Source organism: Somniosus microcephalus, chromosome 5 (genome assembly GCF_052327205.1).
Source record: "Somniosus microcephalus isolate GS21.2 chromosome 5, FLI_Smic_1.0, whole genome shotgun sequence".
NCBI lineage: Eukaryota > Metazoa > Chordata > Chondrichthyes > Squaliformes > Somniosidae > Somniosus > Somniosus microcephalus.
Window position 1 is genome coordinate 91,626,909 of NC_140991.1, and position 21,005 is coordinate 91,647,913.

The window sequence follows — 21,005 nt, forward strand, 5'->3', positions numbered from 1 at the left end:
CCCCCACCCCCGAGGTGAAGACCGCCGATTGCGGCTGTGCGAGACGGCCGGCGGGGCCTGTTGCCAGGGTAACCGTCGACGCTCAGCAAGCCCCGCCCCCCGGCCGAGCCAGAGAGAGACGCCGCGTCTCAGCTCCTGCTGCGCGCGCACCCTAGTGGCGCTGGGCTGAGGCTCGGCCCTCCAGCCTTCGAGTGGGGCCGGGAGGTGCCTAGCTCGGGCGTGGGTGCGGAGGAGACGCCGAGGCTTCTAGGCCTACCTGGAAAAACGGGGAAAGGTAGGAAAATTAATGAGATTAGATAAGTTAATTACTTTCTAAATCATTTTTTTTTAAAACAATATGTGTTTTAAACGCAACGTTTTTTTTTAAGACGCAGAAAGCGGGAAAAAGAAAGGAAAAGTTTGGAATCAAGATGGCGGCGACTCACCTCGGTTCAGAACGATAAGGCCCGGCCACACACGCACCGATTGGCCCGGCAGCACACGCCAGCAACCCGGCGTACGATTGGTCGCGCTCGAGGTCACTCTGTCGCTAATGAGCGGATAATGAGATGCTAATGAGCGGAACGTTGAAGGTTTTTGGGATACCGCGGGCGCAATTTTAGCCCGGCCGAAACGTAAATACACTTAAAACCGTCTCGGAAGCGTAAGCTTTCTTTGGAGGTAACGCGCGCGTAGGTACGCCCTGTAACTTTCGAGCGCATAGCCCGACAGACGCACAGGCGATGACAGACAGACAGACAGACAGACAGAATGACAGAATGACAGACAGACAGACAGATGTACCGATTTATATATATAGACTAGCTGAAGTGCCTGGCGGTGCCGAGGCTTTTTTGAGGGAATGTTGTTGTTGGAAGAGAGAGAGAGAGCGACTGGGGGGAAGAGAGAGAGCGACTGGGGGAAGAGAGAGAGCGACTGGGGGGAAGAGAGAGAGCGACTGGGGGGAAGAGAGGGAGGGGAGGGGGAGGGGGGAGGGGGGGAGGGGAGGGGGAGGGGAGGGGAGGGGAGGGAGGGGGGGAAGGGAGGGTGGGGGAGGGGAGGGCGGGGGAAGGGAGGGCGGGGGGGAAGGGAGGGCGGGGGGGGGAAGGGAGGGGGGAAGGGAGGGCCGGGGGGGAAGGGAGGGCGGGGGGGGGAAAAGGGGGGGCAGGGGGGGAAGGGAGGGCGGGGGGGAGGGGGGCCCCCCCGAGGGTAGCGCCGCCCCCGACGGTCGCGGCCCCCCCCCAGGTGAAGACCGCCGATTGCGCGCGCAGCAGGAGCTGAGACGCGGCGTCTCTCTCTGGCTCGGCCGGCGGGCCCGGTTGCCAGGGTAACCGTGACGCTGACCAAGCCCCGCCCCCCGGCCGAGCCAGAGAGAGAGACGCCGCGTCTCAGCTGCTCCTGCTGCGCGCACGGCCCCCCCCCCGAGGGTCGCGCTCCCCCCGAGGGTCGCGGCTCCCCCCCCGAGGGTCGCGGCCCCCCCTCAAGGGTCGCGGCCCCCCCCCGAGGGTCGCGGCCCACCCCCCGAGGGTCGCGGCCTCCCCCCACCCCCACCCCCGAGGTGAAGACCGCCGATTGCGGCTGTGCGAGACGGCCGGCGGGACCTGTTGCCAGGGTAACCGTTGACGCTCAGCAAGCCCCGCCCCCCGGCCGAGCCAGAGAGAGACGCCGCGTCTCAGCTCCTGCTGCGCGCGCACCCTAGTGGCGCTGGGCTGAGGCTCGGCCCTCCAGCCTTCGAGTGGGGCCGGGAGGTGCCTAGCTCGGGCGTGGGTGCGGAGGAGACGCCGAGGCTTCTAGGCCTACCTGGAAAAACGGGGAAAGGTAGGAAAATTAATGAGATTAGATAAGTTAATTACTTTCTAAATCATTTTTTTTAAAACAATATGTGTTTTAAACGCAACGTTTTTTTTTAAGACGCAGGAAGCGGGAAAAAGAAAGGAAAAGTTTGGAATCAAGATGGCGGCGACTCACCTCGGTTCAGAACGATAAGGCCCGGCCACACACGCACCGATTGGCCCGGCAGCACACGCCAGCAACCCGGCGTACGATTGGTCGCGCTCGAGGTCACTCTGTCGCTAATGAGCGGATAATGAGATGCTAATGAGCGGAACGTTGAAGGTTTTTGGGATACCGCGGGCGCAATTTTAGCCCGGCCGAAACGTAAATACACTTAAAACCGTCTCGGAAGCGTAAGCTTTCTTTGGAGGTAACGCGCGCGTAGGTACGCCCTGTAACTTTCGAGCGCATAGCCCGACAGACGCACAGGCGATGACAGACAGACAGACAGACAGACAGAATGACAGACAGACAGACAGATGTACCGATTTATATATATAGACTAGCTGAAGTGCCTGGCGGTGCCGAGGCTTTTTTGAGGGAATGTTGTTGTTGGAAGAGAGAGAGAGAGCGACTGGGGGGAAGAGAGAGAGCGACTGGGGGGAAGAGAGAGAGCGACTGGGGGAAGAGAGAGAGCGACTGGGGGAAGAGAGGGAGGGAGGGGGAGGGGGGGAGGGGAGGGGGAGGGGAGGGGAGGGGGAGGGGAGGGGAGGGAGGGGGGGAAGGGAGGGAGGGGGGAGGGGAGGGCGGGGGAAGGGAGGGCGGGGGGGGGAAGGGAGGGCGGGGGGGGGAAGGGAGGGCCGGGGGGGGAAGGGAGGGCGGGGGGAAGGGAGGGGGGAGGGCGGGGGGGGAAAAGGGGGGGCAGGGGGGGAAGGGAGGGCGGATGCTAATGAGCGGAATGTTGAAGGTTTTGGGATACCGCGGGCGCGATTTTAGCCCGGCTGAAACGTAAATACACTTAAAACCGTCTCGGAAGCGTAAGCTTTCTTTGGAGGTAACGCGCGCGTTGGTACGCCCTGTAACTTTCGAGCGCATAGCCCGACAGACGCACAGGCGATGACAGACAGAATGACAGACAGAATGACAGACAGACAGACAGACAGACAGATGTACCGATTTATATATATAGATATATTTTTATGATAGGTAGTATAATTCATTAAAAAAGGACAAGAACAGTTGATCATTATTGCGGCAAATTTTAACTTGCTAAAATCAGTGTTAACGGACTCCCAATTGCCATAATTGGACAGAATTCGTCAGAGTGTGCGTCGTGCACCCTCCAATTAGTTTTACTGGTGACACAGCCAAAGAGCCCCAAAAAGGTTAGTTTTAAATTATTTTAATCTGAGCTGCTGCTACCCCGGGCTCCCCACTCCTCTGCGATTGCAACCCCCACCCCTTCCCCGACTTAACTTGCTGCCAGCCAGGAGGTCTCCGTGCCTTGCGATATTGTGTTGGCCTGAATCCAGCAAGCAGCATCGGGACACCCGTATTTAACTGAGGCCAGGGCCTCAAATTGCCTCGGGCATTTTTGCTGCCGGAATGGGTGGGCTGCCGCTGCACTCCCAACCTACTTCCACTACAGCGCTCCTACCTATACTCTGAATTATCAGTACACCTCCACCCTTGGTGGGTCCTCACTGCCTTCCCACTCAGCCCCATCCCCTTATGTGTTGTATCCGTGTGTTAATAGAGACACTGAAGACAGGAGTTGGTTTCACAGGTGTTTACTGAACAAAGTCTGGAGGGGAACTAACTGATACAACACAATATACAGGCTTATATAGCCCAAGTGGCCATTACCGGCACTACAGTACACAGGGGGCTCTTAAAGGCACATACACTACAATTCCTCCCCTTTTAGCCAACCAGTACATAATATTTTAAGTAATCATTAATTACATGTTGCAAGAAAAATAATCTACACATTGCTGCAGTTAATTAATTATAAGTCAGTCTCTCTGGAGGCTTCCTGACTCGGTCCGGATAACGCCTCGGTGGTGTAGTAGTTTCTGGTGGTGTAGTAGGTTCTTTTGGTAAGGCTGATTCGGCTTGAATGCCAGTGTCGGGTTCATCGGGTTCCAGTATCACCGGATCGGAGGTAGATATGGGTATCTCTACTTCATCATTAGGCTATAGAGTTGTGGTGTAGGTTGTCCCTTTTCGGATGACTCTATGATTTGGTCAGCTGGTGCCTTATTATGCTTTCTCCGATGTCCACGGTATACATTAGCGGTCCTAGTCCTGTGCAGATAGTTCCAGGCTGCCATTTCTCGGTACGGTAGTCCCGGGCCAAAACTTGTTGACCTATCTGGAAGGTTCTAGTTGGCCTTTCATTCATGCCTTGAAATTGCCGGTTCTCCACGTCCCTTCTGATATTTGGCTTGATCAAATCCAGCCGGCATCTTAGGCTTCTATTGAAGAACATCATGGCGGGAGTTTGGTTTGTAACCATATGTGTTGCATTCCTGTATGCAAACAAGAAGTTATCCACCTTGTGCTGAAGTTTTATGTCTTCATTACCCATGGCCTTTATGGCCTTCTTGAAAGTCTGGACAAACCTTTCAGCCAATCCATTGGTGGCGGGATGGTATGGGATGGACGTGTAGTGCTTAACCCCATTGTTTTTTAAGAACTTCCTGAATTCTTCGGACACAAATTGCGGTCCATTATCAGAACAGATCTGTTCAGGCAGCCCATTCCTGGCAAATATGGTCCTTAATACTGTGATGGTTTTTTCCGTGGTGGTGGAGGACATCTTTATTACCTCCGGCCACTTGGAGTGTGCATCAACCGCGATTAAGAACATTGAGTCCATAAATGGACCAGCAAAGTCGATGTGTACCCTTTGCCAGGGAGACGAGGGCCATTCCCATGGATGTAGAGGGGCTTGTGGTGGAGCGTTTTGGACCTTCTGGCATCCTAGGCAGCTCTTGGTCATTTCTTCGATGTCTCCATCGATACCTGGCCACCATACAAATGCCCTAGCTAGGTTCTTCATTTTCACTCCACCCAGATGCCCCTCGTGAAGCTCCTTTAGCACTTTATCCTGGAGTTTGGGTGGAATCACCACTCTGGATCCACACATCAAGGTTCCTCGGCACACTGACAGCTGTTCTCTTCTTTGCGAGAATGCTGGCAACAGTGGTTCGCGATGTGCTGGCCATCCCTTCACTGTTAAATCGTAGACTCGTGAGAGAGTCGGGTCATTTCTAGTTTCCCTTTCAATGGCAGAATTTGTTACTGGTAGACATTCGAATATGGTAGAGTGGAAAATCTCCATTGGGTCTACGGTAGGTGCTTCTTCTACCATTGGCAATGGTAGGCGCGATAAACCGTCAGCATTCCCATGCTGTTTTGATCCTTTGTATTCTATGTTATATTGGTGTGCCCCTAGAAAAAGCGACCACCTCTGTAGCCTTTGCGCTGTCATAATGGGAACACCCCTTTTTAGGGTTGAATATGGAGATGAGGGGTTGATGGTCAGTCAACAAGGTAAATTTTTGTCCGTGTAGGTAATGGTTGAATTTCTTCACTCCCCATACCAGGCTGAGTAGCTTCCCTGTCGATTTGGGCATAGTTACGCTCAGCTGAGTTCAATGAGCGTGACGCAAAAACTATCGGCCGTTCCGAGCCATCAGGGAATTTATGCGATAATACTGCTCCTACGCCATAAGGGGATGCATCGCACACCAGTCTGATTGGCAGTGATGGGTTGTAATGAGCCAAAACTTCTTTGGACGTGATTAAGTCTTTGCATTTATGGAAGGCACGTTTACAGTCTTCGCTCCATTTCCAAATTACTCCTGTTTGTAGCAGTTCATTAAGAGGGTGCAGAAGAGTTGATAAGTTCGGTAAAAATTTATGATAGTAATTTATTATTCCCAGGAACGACCTTAATTGTGAAACATTTTCAGGTGCTGGGGCTTTTATGACCGCTTCAATTTTTCAGGTGACTTATGCAACCCTTCCTTATTAATTATGTGGCCACAATATGATATTTGATTCTGGAAAAATTCGCACTTGGGGCGATTTGCTCGTAGGCCCCGTTCTCTCAGCCTAGTGAGCACCTGCTCCAAATTGGCAAGGTGCTCGTTGTCGTTTTCTCCTGTTACAAGGATGTCGTCTAGGTAGCATTGAGTCCCCGGAATCCCTTGGAGGACTTGCTCCATAGCTCTTTGCCAGATAGCTGGAGCGGATGCTACTCCGAAAACCAGTCGATTGTACTGGCACAGACCTTTGTGTGTACTTATCGTGAGATACTTTTTAGAGGCCTCTTCAACCTCCATCTGTAGATATGCCTGTGCCAAGTCAATTTTGGTGAAACGCTTCCCTCCGGATAGTGAGGCAAAAATATCTTCTATCCTCGGAAGAGGATACTGTACCGTGTGAAGGACCGGGTTTACAGTCACCTTGAAGTCTCCACAGATGCGAATTTTTCTCTGTTCTTCAGATTTATCATTATTCAACGCTTTCTTCATGACTGGGACGATGGGTGTTGCCCACTCGCTCCAATCTATTTTGGATAATACGCCTGCCTTTTCCAAATTCTCCAGCTCTGCCTCGACTGCTGGACGAATTGCGTATGGCACCGGTCTTGCCTTAAAAAACTTGAGAATTGCCGCATCTTCCACTTTTATTGAGGTGGTGATGCCTTTCAAGGTTCCTAGTTTCTCTTGAAACACTTCTTTGGCGTTGGCCAAGATGTCTTTTAATCATTCAGGTATGACGTCATCATCGTTTTTTTCCTTACTGGTCACCGTCAGTGCCTGAATGGAGTGCCAGTCTATACGTATTTTCCTGATCCATTCACGTCCCAACAGCGGTGGACCACCATCTTGTAGAACGTATAAATACAACTTTTGTATTTCCTTGCCGTTGTATACAACAGGCACCCTTATTTTTCCTTTGGGGTATACTTTCTGTCCCGTATATGTTTTCAAGATAATGGATGTGTCTTTTAAAGGTATATGCGGAAATAGCCGCTCGTAATCCCATCGATTTATGACGGTCAGAGCTGATCCTGTATCTAGCTCCATTTTAACTGGGGACCCTGCTATCGTGAGGGTAACCCAAATGGTCTGGTAATCTTCTTTGGCAATTACATTATGTAATTTGAGACAGCTTAGTCTCTTGTTTTCGGAGTCGCTATCGCTCTTCTGGTCTTCGGAGCTACTGTCCGTCATCATTTGTACCTTTCTGTACTTTTTTTTATTGATTTTTTTTTCCCTGTCCGTGGATTTTTTTTGTCCAGATCGGCATACCCGTGCAATGTGTCCAATCTTTCCGCATTGCCTGCATGCTTTGTCCTTGAACCAGCAGTCCCTCTGGTCATGGGTGGATCTGCCGCAGCGATAACATCTCTCGAAACCCTGTGTCATTTCATGGGTGCCGAAGTCCTGTGTATTTTGTTGTATCTCTGCAGCTCCTCTTGCGGCTGCTTCGTATGATACAGCCACACTGAAAGCCTTGTCCAGTGTTAAATCTTTTTCAGAAAGCAGCCTTTTCTGTGTTCCTTCACTTAGGAGACCACAGACGAATTTGTACCAAAGATAATCTGCTAGACCTGCTCCGAATTGGCAGTGATTTGATAGCTTTCTTAATTTGGTGAGGTAATCAGCGTTACTTTCATTCTTGTGTTGATTCCTCTTGAAGAATTTGAATCGTTCCGCTATCAGCAGCGGTGTTGGGTTTAAGTGCTCCTGTAGGGTATCAACAATTTCTTTAAAATTCTTGTCCTTTGGTTTGGCTGGAGTGATTAAGTTTCGTAACAGCCCGTATGTCTTTGCGCCCATTAGATTTAGAAGTACTGACGCTTTTTTTTCATTTTCTATTCCATTTGCGGTGCAATATACCTCCACTCTTTCCACATATGTGGTCCAATCCTCTATTTCGTTATCAAAAGCATCAATATTGCCAGACTTAGGCATCCTAGAAAAAAAATGGTGCTTCCCGTGCTTTTCTTTCTATTCTGCAGGAAAGATATGGCGCTTCCCGCGCTTTCCCGCCACTGCTGCCGATGACAACGCAGTTTCCCGCGGGTTTCCCTTGTTTTTATTTATTTATGTACAGGTGGAGACTCGTTCCCGCCAGACTCTCTCTGCTAGGTCTGAACGCCGACCTGCTTGCAGCGCCGCCCGTCTCCCGAGTGCTCCCTCCCCGTCTGTTACTGCTTGCCTCCGCCTTCGCTGCTTGGCCTAGCTGCCGAGCCAGCCGCTGGAGCCCCAGCCCGACGCACAAGAAGGATTATTGCAGTACCTGCCACCAGCTCGGCTAGCTGGTGAAACCACAGCTTTTTCTTTTTCTTGATTTTCTTCGACTTTGGACGTCAGAGGAATCGATGTCCTTGAGGTGCTGCCGAATTGCAGGTAAGTCCGTTTCCAATTCATCGCCACTGTTGTATCCGTGTGTTAATAGAGACACTGAAGACAGGAGTTGGTTTCACAGGTGTTTACTGAACAAAGTCTGGAGGGGAACTAACTGATACAACACAATATACAGGCTTATATAGCCCAAGTGGCCATTACCGGCACTACAGTACACAGGGGGCTCTTAAAGGCACATACACTACATTATGGCCTTAGGCTTCACTGCCTTCCCAGCCCCATCCACAGGCTTTAATGCCTCCCTACTTTTTCCCAGTTAAGAACGCAATGAACCAGAGAAACTGAGAATGAATGATTTGTATGATAGATAACGAGAAGTGTCTTAGTAGAAAGTAAACTTGTATTAGCTTCCAGTGTGTTACAGATGTTGAGACACTACCAGTGAGATAGTGACAACGTGCGAGGGTAAGGTCTTCAAAATAGTGAAAGGTATAGATGAAGTGGAAGTCAGCAAACTATTTAACTTGGACAGTGAGCATAGGACTAGAGGACACAAGTACAACATTCACAAGATTTGACCAAGGTTAGAGAATAGAAAAACCTTTTTCCCCACAGGATAGTAAATGTGCGGAAGAGACACCAAGGGAAGGTAGTTGATTTGGAATAACTTGGCAGCTTTACAAAGGAGCTGGATCAATCATTGTTGAGAAGCAGAATTGACAGTTGTAAAAATTAAGAGCATTACTTGATTTATTTTTCAGACAGTTAGAAGAGGGAAGTTAGTGTTCCCTGAAAGTAGGGATCAACAGGTGGCGTGGAGGGGAACTCCGTAAGGGAGTGAAGGGTTATGGGAGAGGGCAGGGAAGTGGCTTTGAGCCCAAGATCAGCCATGATCTTATTGAATGGCGGAGCAGGCTCGAGGGGCCAAGTGGCCTATTTCTGCTCCTATTTCTTATGTTCTTATGATAACATAATCAGGATAGAACAGGCTTAATGGGCTGCAGGGTCTTTTCTTGCCCCATCACACTTACTGAAATCCCTTCTTTCTACTGCAGTAATTGCATCTTTTACTCATATTGCTACACCTCCTCCGTAAGGTCTGATGTATTGTGACAATAACTATATCCGAGCATATGCTTCTCCATGATGTGTAAGAAATGTAATACAACAGCCAAGTTTGTCTAAAAAAAAGCCTTTGGGAATGGCTAGTTTCCAAAGAATATTCAGTTTAAATAAACTCACACACACAAAGTTATGGCAGGCAGGATGTTGCCATGAACTACTAACCATATATCAAGAGAAGTAACAGCTTGCTTTTCTGTTTTGCAATTCTAATTCCAGTGCAATTTTATATTCAAATTTATACTTTTGACTAGCTGGAGTGCCCGGCGGTGCCGAGGCTTTTTCGAGGGCATGTTGTTGTTGGAAGAGAGAGAAAGAGAGCGCGACTAGGGGGAAGAGAGAGCGCGACTGGGGGGAAGAAAGAGAGTGACTGGGGGGAAGAGAGAGAACGACTGGGGGGAAGAGAGAGAGCGACTGGGGGGAAGAGTGAACGCGACTGGGGGGAAGGGGGGAGGGGAAGGGGGGAAGGGGAGGGGAAGGGGGGGAAAGGGAAGGGGGGAAAGGAGGGGAAGGGGGGAAGGGGGAGGGGAGGGGGGAGGGGAAGGGGGGAAAGGGGAGGGGGGAAGGAGGGGAGGGGGAAGGGGAAGGGGAGGGGGGAAAGGGGAGGGGGGAAGGGGAGGTGAGGGGGGCAAAGGGGGGGGAAGGGGAGGGGAGGGGGGCAAAGGGGAGGGGGGAAGGGGACGGGAGGGGGGGAAAGGGGAGGGGGGGAAGGGGAGGTGGGAAGGGGAGGAGGGGGAGAGGGGGGAGAGGGCGGGAGAGGAGGGGAGGGGGAGAGGGGAAGGGAGAGGGGGGGAAGGGGGGGAGAGGGAGGAGGGGCGGGGGAGAGGGGGGAGGGGAGGGAGGGAGAGGGGGAGAGGAGGGGGGGAGAAAGGGAGGGGGGAGCCAGCAGACCCTCTCCCCTCTGCTGGCAATGGCTCCGCTGAGCTCTGTGCCGCCCCACGCACTGACATGCCGAGCGCAGCGCCCCGGTCAGCCCAAGCCCCGCCCTCCTGAGGCGGCTTGAGACGGCCGATTGTGGCTGGCCGGGCCCGGTTGCCTTGGTAACCCTCCTTCCCTCTCCGCCTCCCGATCTCCGGGACCGGGCCTGAACGGCTTGAGACGGCCGATTGCGGCTGGCGAGCCCGGTTGCCGGGGTAACCCTCTCTGATACCGCTCCCCTCCCGAGCCCCGCCCCCCCCCCCCCCGCTAACCTGCTCGCTTCCCTCTGGCCGCGCTCTGTGTGGAGGTGCGCCGTGCAGCGCGAGCGCGAATGAAGCCCCAGCCAGCCTTTACCAAGATGGCTGGCCGCTGGTTCGGAATCGGGCCCAGCGGGGGGGTGGGGTGTGAGAGGTGGGAGGAGCTTGCCACAAAACAATTGCCTAGGGTCCAGAATGGCTGGCAACAGACGCCCAGGCTTCGAGGCCTACCTGCAAAAACAGGGAAAGGTAGGAAAATTAATGAGATTAAATAAAAGATTTAGAAAGTAATTAACTTTTTTTAAAAACAATATGGCCTAGAAATTCAGTATAGCCACTTTTGGGGCGGTAAAGTCGGGCGGCCGCTAAAGTTTGCGCCCGGCGCAAAGTCGCGTCCCCTTCGCCGATATTCAGTCGCATCGCCCCAAGAGGTTGCTGCTGCACTAAAACAGGCGATGCACGACTATCTTTAGGCGCTATGCCGGTGGTGCTGAGCGATACCCCCGAGGCCGGGCGCAGCGCCGGTGCGGCGAGTTCTTGATTGACGGCAGACACTCTGGCGCCGGTCAGCTCTTAAAGGGGGAGGGTGGATTTGTTTGCCCGCCACGCCCTGCACACTGCAGCCCTCAACCTAGGCCTGACCACTTCAGCTTCACCTGCACAACGCCCAGGGCTATGGAAAAGGCCAGGGAGAGAGCGCAGCGCTTCAGCGACGGTGACCTGAGGCTGCTGGTTGGCGGAGTGGAGCGCAGGCGCCATGTTCTGTTCCCAGAAGGTGGCGGGAGGCCGCTGGCCAGCACCTACCGGAAAGCCTGGAGGGAGGTCTCCAACAGGGTGTCTTCCAACAGCGTGGTTGCCAGGACTCCTGTGCAATGCCGGAAGAAGTTCAACGACCTCACTCGGGTTGTCAGGGTGAGTACCCTTTCCAGTGTCCTCCTCATCCTTGCATGTGCACCTCACTTTATGGGCAAAGGGACCTGAAAGCCCTAATGGCCAGCCCTCATCCAGCAGCTATGGGACTGTCATGAAAATCACTTGCACATTCAGCACTTTACACACTGTACAAGCTATTCGACCATGGGAGGCATTGCAGACAAGATCAGGGCTACACACTGTACAAGCTATTCGACCATGGGAGGCATTGCAGACAAGATCAGGGCTACAAACTGTACAAGCTATTCGACCATGGGAGGCAGTGCAGACAAGATCAGGGCTTCACACTGTACTTAGAGGCTGTCCTTTCTCTTGCAGGCCAAGGTGGCGCACAACCGGCGCAACCGAACTGAGACCGGGGGAGGCCGTCCTGACCTCAAAGAGCTCTCCGACCTCGACCAGCGTGTGGAGCGCATTATGGCAGGCCGGCTGATTGGCCCCGTCGCCAGTGGAGATGCCGACCCTGTTCTGGGCACCAATGGTAAGGGCATCACCTTTTGGACCTCTCTCGTTCCACTTGCGCATGAGATCAGCATCCTTTGCCACTGTCCGACCAATGCGGTGAATGGCAGCACTCATGCCTCCCTTGCTGCCGCCCTGTCCTCACTCTAAAGCTACTCTTGTGCCTTCCTGCTTTCAGATGGTGAATCGTCAGGTGAGGAGGCGGGCCCTCTAGCTGCCACTGTCAGCCCTTCGGAAGATGAGGAGGAGGAAGAGGAAGCCGGCCCATCAGTGCCACCCTCAGCCGCGCCAGCCCATGGCGATGTAGGGGACACGTCTTCCCTGGAGGGGAGCCGGGGGGAAGGGTCGGAGGAGAGTGAAGCTCCGGGGCCCAGCGGCCTGCAGCAACGCGGGAGGGGTGGGGAAGCTCGGTGGACTTCTCCCCAGAGGGTGAGTGCGGCCTCCAGTCCTGCGACGGTGAGCGCAGAGGAGGTGCGGCTCCTGGAGGAAATGGCCGTCCAGGCTGAGCGCAGGCACACTGAGCTCATGGCTGCAGTGGCAAGGATGCCTGACTCCATTGAGTCTTTGTCAAGGAGTGTGCAGCAATTTGGAGCAGCACAGGCCAGGAGTCTGCAGGACTTCGCGGCAGCACAGGCGGCTTCGAGCCAAGTGCTCAGTCGTGCCGTCCATTCACTGGCTGTTGTCATGCGGACACAGACCAGGGCCACACGGGCACTAACTGCTGCCAACCTCGCTGGATCAGCCAGGCATCGCCACGGCACCCGCCGCGCAGCAGCAGCCCAGCAGTCTGTCCTTCAGCTGTTTGCTGCGCATGCTGCAGTGCTGGCCCGTGTGAGTGCCACTGTATCAGGCGACCAGCGAGCACCTGCGATCTGCCAGGTTGGCACCATTCCTGCAGCCGACACTGCCACTCCGCCATTGCAGCTGCCACGAGCCGCTGGACAGACTGCTGCCGCCCAGCCAGAGTTGGAGCAGTCAGCAGCCGGCCACTCCAAGGCCAGAGCTGGTGCAGGCCAACCCCCAAGGGCATCTGCAGTCACGCCATCTGCCCCTCAGCAGCCTTCCCTCAGCCTTGCTGCAGCCACTGGGCTCCCATTGAGGAGGAGCTGCAGGGCGGGCAGGGGCCAGTCACGGATGCGAAAGGCATCGCCCTTGCAGGGCAAAAAGTAGAAGGTATGCTCAAATGCCTGTTGTGTTTTTGTAAGGCCGAGACTGGTGTCTTTCTTTCTTTTTGTAAGGCTGAGACTGGTGCAGTTGTGTTTTTGTAAGGCCGAGACTGGTGTCTTTCTTTCTTTTTGTAAGGCCGAGACTGGTAGTTTTGTGTTTTTGGAGGGGGCTTCTCCACATGAGGATGTAATGTGGGAAGGGCAGAGGTTTTCAATAAATTATTGTTGTTAAATTGCACTGTGCATGGTTTTTTTGTTAAGTCCTGGTTATCCTGCTCGGCTGAGGGCTTGTGGAGCGGCTACATTCATCTGCTGACATTGGCACAAGCCATTCCCTGAGAGGGGGCCTAGAACCGACGTTCAATAAGCCGGCGATGGGCGGCCCTTGCACTTTCTGCCTCCCTCCTGTGCTGGTCCTCCTCCTCCTCCTCCTCCTCCTCAGGTGGTCCTCCAATCTCTGGTGGCAGTGGCTGAGTCCTGCGGATAGCCAGGTTGTGCAGCATGCAGCAAACGACCACGAAATGGGAGACTCGCTCCGGCGAATATTGTAGGGCTCCACCGGAACGATCCAGACAGCGGAACCGTTGCTTCAGGACGCCGATTGTTTGTTCGATGATGTTCCTGGTCGCTTGATGGCTATCGTTGTATCCCTCTTCAGCAGGGGTGCTGGGCGCATGGAGCGGGGTCATCAGCCAGGTACACAAAGGATAGCCATTGTCCCCGATAAGCCATCCTCGTGGGTGAGGCTGGGCCTGGAACATGTCTGCCACAGAAGTCTGTCGCTGGATGAAGGCATCGTGGCTGCTGCCTGGAAAGCGGGCATTGACAGCTAGGATGAGCTGCATGTGGTCACACACCAGCTGGACGTTCAGCGAATGGTAGCCCTTCCGGTTGCGGTAATCCTCTGCATTCTCCAGAGGTGCCCGCAAAGCCATATGCGTGCAGTCAATTGCGCCCTGCACCATGGGGAAGCCCGCGAATGCTGCAAAGCCCATTGCACGCTGTTGCTGCTTGGCAAGGGCCATGGAGAAGGAGATGAACTGACGTCTCCTTTTGAAAAGGGCATTGGTGACCCGGCGGATGCAGCAATGCACGGCGAACTGGGAGATGTTGGCAATGTCCCCAGCAGCGGATTGGAAGGAGCCGGTGGCATAAAAGTTGAGAGCCACCTTCACTGCCACCGACAGAGACGTCCTGCACCTCAGCTGTGGCTGCAGATCACCGCCAAGCAGGTGGCAGATCTCTGTGACCACCTCCCTTCGGAATCGCAGCCTCCGAACACACTGCTCTTCAGACATGTTGAGATAGGAGAACTGCTGGCGGTATACCCTGGGTGGGTAAGGCCTCCTTTGCCGACGCCTGTTGCCCCCTCTCCGTCTAGCCAGGGCTGCCACTCTCTCACGGCGTCTGTGAGCCCTTTGGATGTAATTGAGAAAGCCAGCGTTTACACCCATTGCAGCCCCCATAATATGCTGGCAAACAATGAGATGTCAATGAAGGCAAAGACAAGTGGAAAGCTGTGGCCTGAAGCCACAAGTACCGGTCCGAGTGATGAGCCAAAGCAGAAAGCTCTCTACCTTGGTCTCTCTGCAAAGATCCGTCTCTCAAGAAGGAGTGCTGCGAAATGGCAGCCTTTTATAGTGCAGGAGGAGTGCCCTTTAATTTGCGCCCCCCGCGCCCTGCATCGACTGAGCACTGTTCCACTGTAACAGTCGCTAGTGGCGCCAAGCGCACAATGGGGCGAAGCGACTGAATTTCCGGTTTGGGGCGCACAAAGGGCGTTGCACGAGGAAATGACGTCAGGATCTGCGCGCGCAGCTGAGCGCGCGCAAAGACTTTGCGCCGCCGCTAAATCTTGAGTGAAGTTGGGGCGAGGCGCAGATCGCGCTGCGCCCGGCCGCTAGCCGCCTAGCGCCCGACATCTACTCCTAAGGCGCTACCGGCTGGCGCAACCAACTGAATTTCTAGGCCTATGTGTTTTAAAAGCAACTTTTTTTTTAAAGACGCAGAAAGCGGGAAAAAGAAATGAAAAGTTTGGAATCAAGATGGCGGCGACTCACCTCGGTTCAGAACGATAAGGCCCGGCCACACACGCACTGATTGGCCCGGCAGCACACGCCAGCAACCAGGCGTACGATTGGTCGAGCTCGAGGTCACTCTGTCGCTAATGAGCGGATAATGAGATGCTAATGAGCGGAACGTTGAAGGTTTTTGGGATACCGCGGGCGCGATTTTAGCCCGGCCGAAACGTAAATACGCTTAAAACCGTCTCGGAAGCGTAAGCTTTCTTTGGAGGTAACGCGCGCGTAGGTACGCCCTGTAACTTTCGAGCGCATAGCCCGACAGACACACAGGTGATGACAGACAGAATGACAGACAGACAGACCGACAGATGTACCGATTTATATATATAGATATAGATAGATAGATAGATGGAGTGCCGGGCGGTGCCGAGGCTTTTTCGAGGGCATGTTGTTGTTGGAAGAGAGAGAGCGACTGGGGGGAAGAGAGAGAGCGACTGGGGGGGAAGAGAGAGAGCGACTGGGGTGGAAGAGAGAGAGCGACTGGGGGGGAAGAGAGAGAGCGAATGGGGGGGAAGAGAGAGAGTGACTGGGGGGGGAAGAGAGAGAGCGACTGGGGGGGGAAGAGAGAGAGCGACTGGGGGGGAAGAGAGAGAGCGACTGGGGGGGAAGAGAGAGAGCGACTGGGGGGGAAGAGAGAAAGCGACTGGGGGGAAGAGAGAGCGACGGGGGGAAGAGAGAGAGCGACGGGGGGAAGAGAGAGAGAGAGAGCGACTGGGGGGAAGAGAGAGAGAGAGCGACTGGGGGGAAGAGAGAGAGTGACTGGGGGGAAGAGAGAGCGACTGGGGGAAGAGAGAGAGCGACTGGGGGGAAGAGAGAGAGCGACTGGGGGGAAGAGAGAGCGACTGGGGGGAAGAGAGAACGACTGGGGGGAAGAGAGAGAGACGTGGGAAGGAGGAGGCGGGGGAGGAAAGGGGGAGGGGGAAGAGGGGCGGGAAGAAGGGGGAGGGGGGAGGAAGGGGGAGGGGGGAGGAAGGGGGAGGGGGGAAGAAGGGGGAGGGGGAGGAAGGGGAGGGGAAGAAGGGGGAGGGGGGAAGGGGTAGAAGGGGGGAGGGGGGAAGGGGGTAGAAGGGGGAGGGGGGGAGAGTGGGGAAGAAGGGGGAGGGGAAGAAGGGGGAGGGGGGGGAAGAAGGGGAGGGGGAAAGGAGGGGGGAGGGGAGCGCCCCGTCAGCCCGAGCCCCGCCTCCCCGAGCCCCGACCCCGATATCCCTAGCCCCCGCCCCCCGCCCTTCTGAGCCCCGCCCCCCGATCTCCCGAGGCTCGCCACGCCCGATCTCCCGAGGCTGCCCCCCCCGATCTCCCGAGGCTGGCCCCTCCCCCCCGATCTCCCGAGGCCCGCCCCCCCCGAACTCTCGAGGCCCGCCCCCACCGATCTCCCGAGGCCCGCCCCCCCGATCTCCCGAGGCCCGCACCCCCCCCGATCTCCCGAGGCCCGCCCCCCCCCGATCTCCCGAGGCCCGCCCACCCCCCCGATCTCCCGAGGCCCGCCCCCCCCGATATCCTGAGGCCCGCCCCCCCCGATCTCCCGAGGCCCGCCCCCCCCGATCTCCCGAGGCCCCGCCCCCCCGCCCCCGATCTTCCAAGCCCCGCCCCCCCGATCTTCCGAGCCCCGCCCCCCCCCCGATCTCCCGAGCCCCGCCACCCCCGCCCGAGCCGGCTTCAAGAGCAGAGAGAGAGACGCCACCCGCGCAACCTACCGCGTGAGGCCGGGCCGGACTCAAGTCGCGCGCGCTGACTCCTGCCCCACTCGCCTTTACTAAGATCGCGGCGGGTAGCGACGCTCGGCTGAGGCCCGCCCCTCCAGCCTTCACAAAGATGGCGGCGATCGGGGGCCGCTTGTTGACTGGGGCCGGGAGGTGCCTAGCTCGGGCGTGGGTGCGGAGGAGAGGCCGAGGCTTCGAGGCCTACAAAAACGGTGAAAGGTAGGAAAATTATAGAGGTTAGAGAAAAGATGTACAAATTAATTAACTTTTTTAAAAAAACAATTTGTGTTTTAAAAGCAACTTTTTTTTTGCTGGAAATGTATATTTGAAAAGAAAGACGCAGAAAGCGGGAAAAAGAATGGAAGCAAGATGGCGGCTACTCACCTCGGTTCAGAACGATAAGGCCCGCCCCACACACGCACCGATTGGTCGACCGTCAGGTCACCAAAGCGTAGGATTGGTCAATCGTCCCGTCACTCGACTGTAGGAGGGCCCGCCCGCACGCGCCAGGAACCCGGCGTACGATTGGTCGACCTCGACGTCACTCTATTGCTAATGAGCGGATAATGAGATGCTAATGAGCGGAATTTTGAACATTTTTTGGATACCGCGGGCGCAATTTTTGTCCGGCCGAAACGTAAATACGCTTACGACCGTTTTGGAATGGTAAGCTTTCTTTTGATGTAACGCACGTGTAGGTGCGCTCTATAACTTTAGAGTGTATAGCCGGACAGATGCACACCGAAGGACAGACAGACAGACAGACAGACAGATCTATCCGTTTATATATATAGATATTTGATGAAAAATTACAAGTGGTGCAAATGCTACCATTTTTCACAAAACAATAATTAAAACAAAGCAATGGGCCTCATTTCCTTTGAACGTTGAAAAGCCATAATCACTAGGCTGAAGTTGCTGAAGACAATTATTAAGTAGATGTGCGATAACTGTCAAAAGTGTCACACTTTATTTTTTATTGTATCTTGGAAAAATAATACACAGCTACATTCATTTTTGATTGATAGTTTATGAGACTGATTAATTACTTTGTAAATGAACAAGTGGAACAATTCAAAGGAATGTCTTGATTTCCAAACACCAATTTGTTACAAGCACAAGCTGCAGTATAGTTTTCAGCTGATCTCTAGCGTGTGTGCTATGATTAGTCACAAAAATAATTTGTAAGGTGGTAGACAGGAGTCATGTTTAAGAAAATGTTTTGTAGGTTATTACATCACCCTGGATATAAACTACACTCTCCCAACTGACAACTCGTGTCCCATCTTCTCTTGCGCGCTCTCTTTGACAGCTTCCATTTTGTCTAACCTGTTAACTCTACCTATAATAAAAAAAATCAATACAGAAAATGTCAAAAGCCGACAGACATTCCTGTGGAGCAGCTGATCATTTCAGACACATGCACACATGAAGTGATAAAACCTACAGAACATTTTTACACCTTCAGTCAGTATGCAGTTTTATTCCTATCTAATTGATTAGCACCCAACCTGATGTATTTTTTATCGCAGGAGTTCAAATCACAATTTTAGTTTGTGGTATGAAGCAGTATCCTGTATCCTAAAGGTGCAGGATGCAATTATCATGCACGTTTGCCCTGCTTTGGCATTTTGCTGGGAAGGAAATGGCCTCCTATGGTGCAGTATTTCTTCCCTAGATTAGTGGAGAAACACCTTTTTGTTTTAGAGTATGCATTCTCTGTTCAGAGTATATTATTTTCTTCCTTCAAGTTTCTCTCCAGCTGATCCTTTCTGGACCATGCAACTCCTGCAATAAAGAGACCAGAAGAAGCTGCTTATCCTGAATGATTGATTGCCAGTATTAATTTTCACTGACAGCAAGGCCACACAAGAAACAATCTTGGTGAAAACACTCCCATTACATATTACATTTCCCCCTTCCCCTTCCTCCATCTCTCCCCAGCACTCCACCCCCACCCCCCACCCCCCCCCCCCCCCCCGCCCCCGGCCCCTTCCCTTGGAGAAGTACCTGAGCTCCAATTGACATCTTCATTAACTAGCTTGGCACATCAAGAGTTCAAGAGTGGAAGATTGGACCTATATTGAACTTATATGCCTTCACTGCCTGGCAGCATGGTGCTTTTACTCACTGTGCCTCCATTATTAGGCAGTATTTAGAGAAGAAAAAAGTAAGAAAGAAAAAAAGTGGCCACCGTAAATAGCTCATATATCAAGATAAGTAACAAGAAAATTATGGCTATATAGTACTGGGATGGTACATTGTGCAACCCAAGGGCCATGATTGTTGTTGCATCAAAATTAAAATGTAGTTGCATCAATTCAAGAGCCATGCTCACACTGCTCCTGCCTTTTTTTAGCCAAAGTCTGAGCAAAATTTTTCAAGCATTTCGCCTCTTTTTGAATTCTAACCTCCTTGTTTGTTTCTGTTCACATTTTGGAACATGGTAATTAACAGGTTTGTCTTTAAGGATTATATAGGATATACAGCACAGAAACAGGCCATTCGGCCCAACCAGTGCCGGCGTTTATGCTCCACATGGGCCTCCTCCTGTCTTTCCTCATCTAACTAAGCATAACCCTCTATTCCCTTTTCCCTCATGTGCTTGTCTAGCCTCCCCTTAAATGCATCTATACTACTTGCTTCAACCACTCCCTGTGGTAGCGAGTTCCACATTCTCACCACTCTTTGGGTAAAGAAGTTTCTTCTGAATTCCCTATTTGATTTCTTGGTGACTATCTTATATTGATGGCCTCTAGTTATGTTCTTCCCCACAAGTGGAAACATTCTCTCTGTATCTACTCTATCAAAACCTTTCATAATTTTAAAGACCTCCATTAGATCACCCCTCAGCTGCCTTTTTTCAAGGGAAAAGAGACCTAGCCTGTTCATCCTTTCCTGCTATGTATACCCTCGCATTTCTGGTATCATCCTTGTAAATCTTCTCTGCACCCTCTCCAGTGCCTCCTATATGCTTTTTATAATACGGTGACCAGAACTGTACGCAGTACTCTTAAGTGTGGTCTAACCAAGGTTCGATACAGGTTTAGCATAACTTCCTTACTTTTCAATTCTATACCTCTAGAAATAAACCCTAGTGCTTGGTTTGCTTTTTTTATGGCATTGCTAACCTGTGTCGCAACTTTTATTTATTTGTGTATTTGTACTCTGAGATCCCTTACCCCACCTAGGCTCGCACCCTCCAAGTGATAAGTGACCTCCCTATTCTTCCTACCAAAATATAATACCTCACATTTATCTGTGTTGAACTTCATTTGCCAATTATATGCCTATTCTGCAAGTTTATTAATGTCCTCCTGTAATTTGTTGCAGTCCTCCTTAGTATTGACTATCTCCCCCAATTTGGTGTCATTTGCAAATTCAGAAATTGTTTTTTTGATTCCAAAGTCTAAATCATTAATGTAAATTGTGAACAGCAGTGGTCCCAGCACTGATCCTTGTGGAACACCACTGCCCAACTTCTGCCACTGTGAATAGCTACCCTTTCCTTCTACTCTCTGCTTTCTGTCCTGAAGCCAGCCAACAATCCATTCTGCTACTTGTCCCCTTACTCCACATTGTCTGACCTTGTTCATCAGTCTATTATTGGGTACCTTATCGAAGGCCTTTTGAAAATCCAGATAAATTACATCTACTGCATTACTGTATAATTCGTAACAAGTGGTTATAATAATTTGGAAATATTTTGTTGATTGCAAATGTACGTTTTTCAAAAAATGATTGTGAAAACTGTAACACAGATTCACAAGATTTGTTTAAACTCATAAAACTCAACAATCAACACAATGAAGGTCTAATAATTTAATATTTTTATTTCAGCCAGTATTTTCAGTGTTGATGTATATATTTATATAATTGCCAGAACTTTCAACTTGGCGGGATATAGGACTTTCTATTGAAGTCAATGGAAAGGAAAATCTGGCCGGTGTACAATGGGCGGCCGATCCGATCCTTATCGTCGTTTTACAACACACTGAAGTTGAAAATTTTGTCCAATATCTTTGATGTGGTAACATGGTCTTTACTAAGTTATGATTACTCCTGTCTACTGAGTATAAGAAAAGTGTGTTGTAAGGCTGCATGTAATTTAAAAAAGCAAAATACTGTGGATGCTGGAAATCAGAAATAAAACAGAAAATGCTGGAAATACTCAGCAGGTCAGGCAGCATCTGTGGAGAGAGAAACAGAGTTTACGGGCTGG

The 21,005-nt window shown here is 52.4% G+C and overlaps 1 protein-coding gene across 1 annotated transcript in view; it reads left to right on the forward strand.

The window, feature by feature from the left end:
- LOC147117200 (tomoregulin-1-like) overlaps positions 1–21,005 on the forward strand; it is a 367,875-nt gene that overhangs the window by 104,162 nt on the left and 242,708 nt on the right.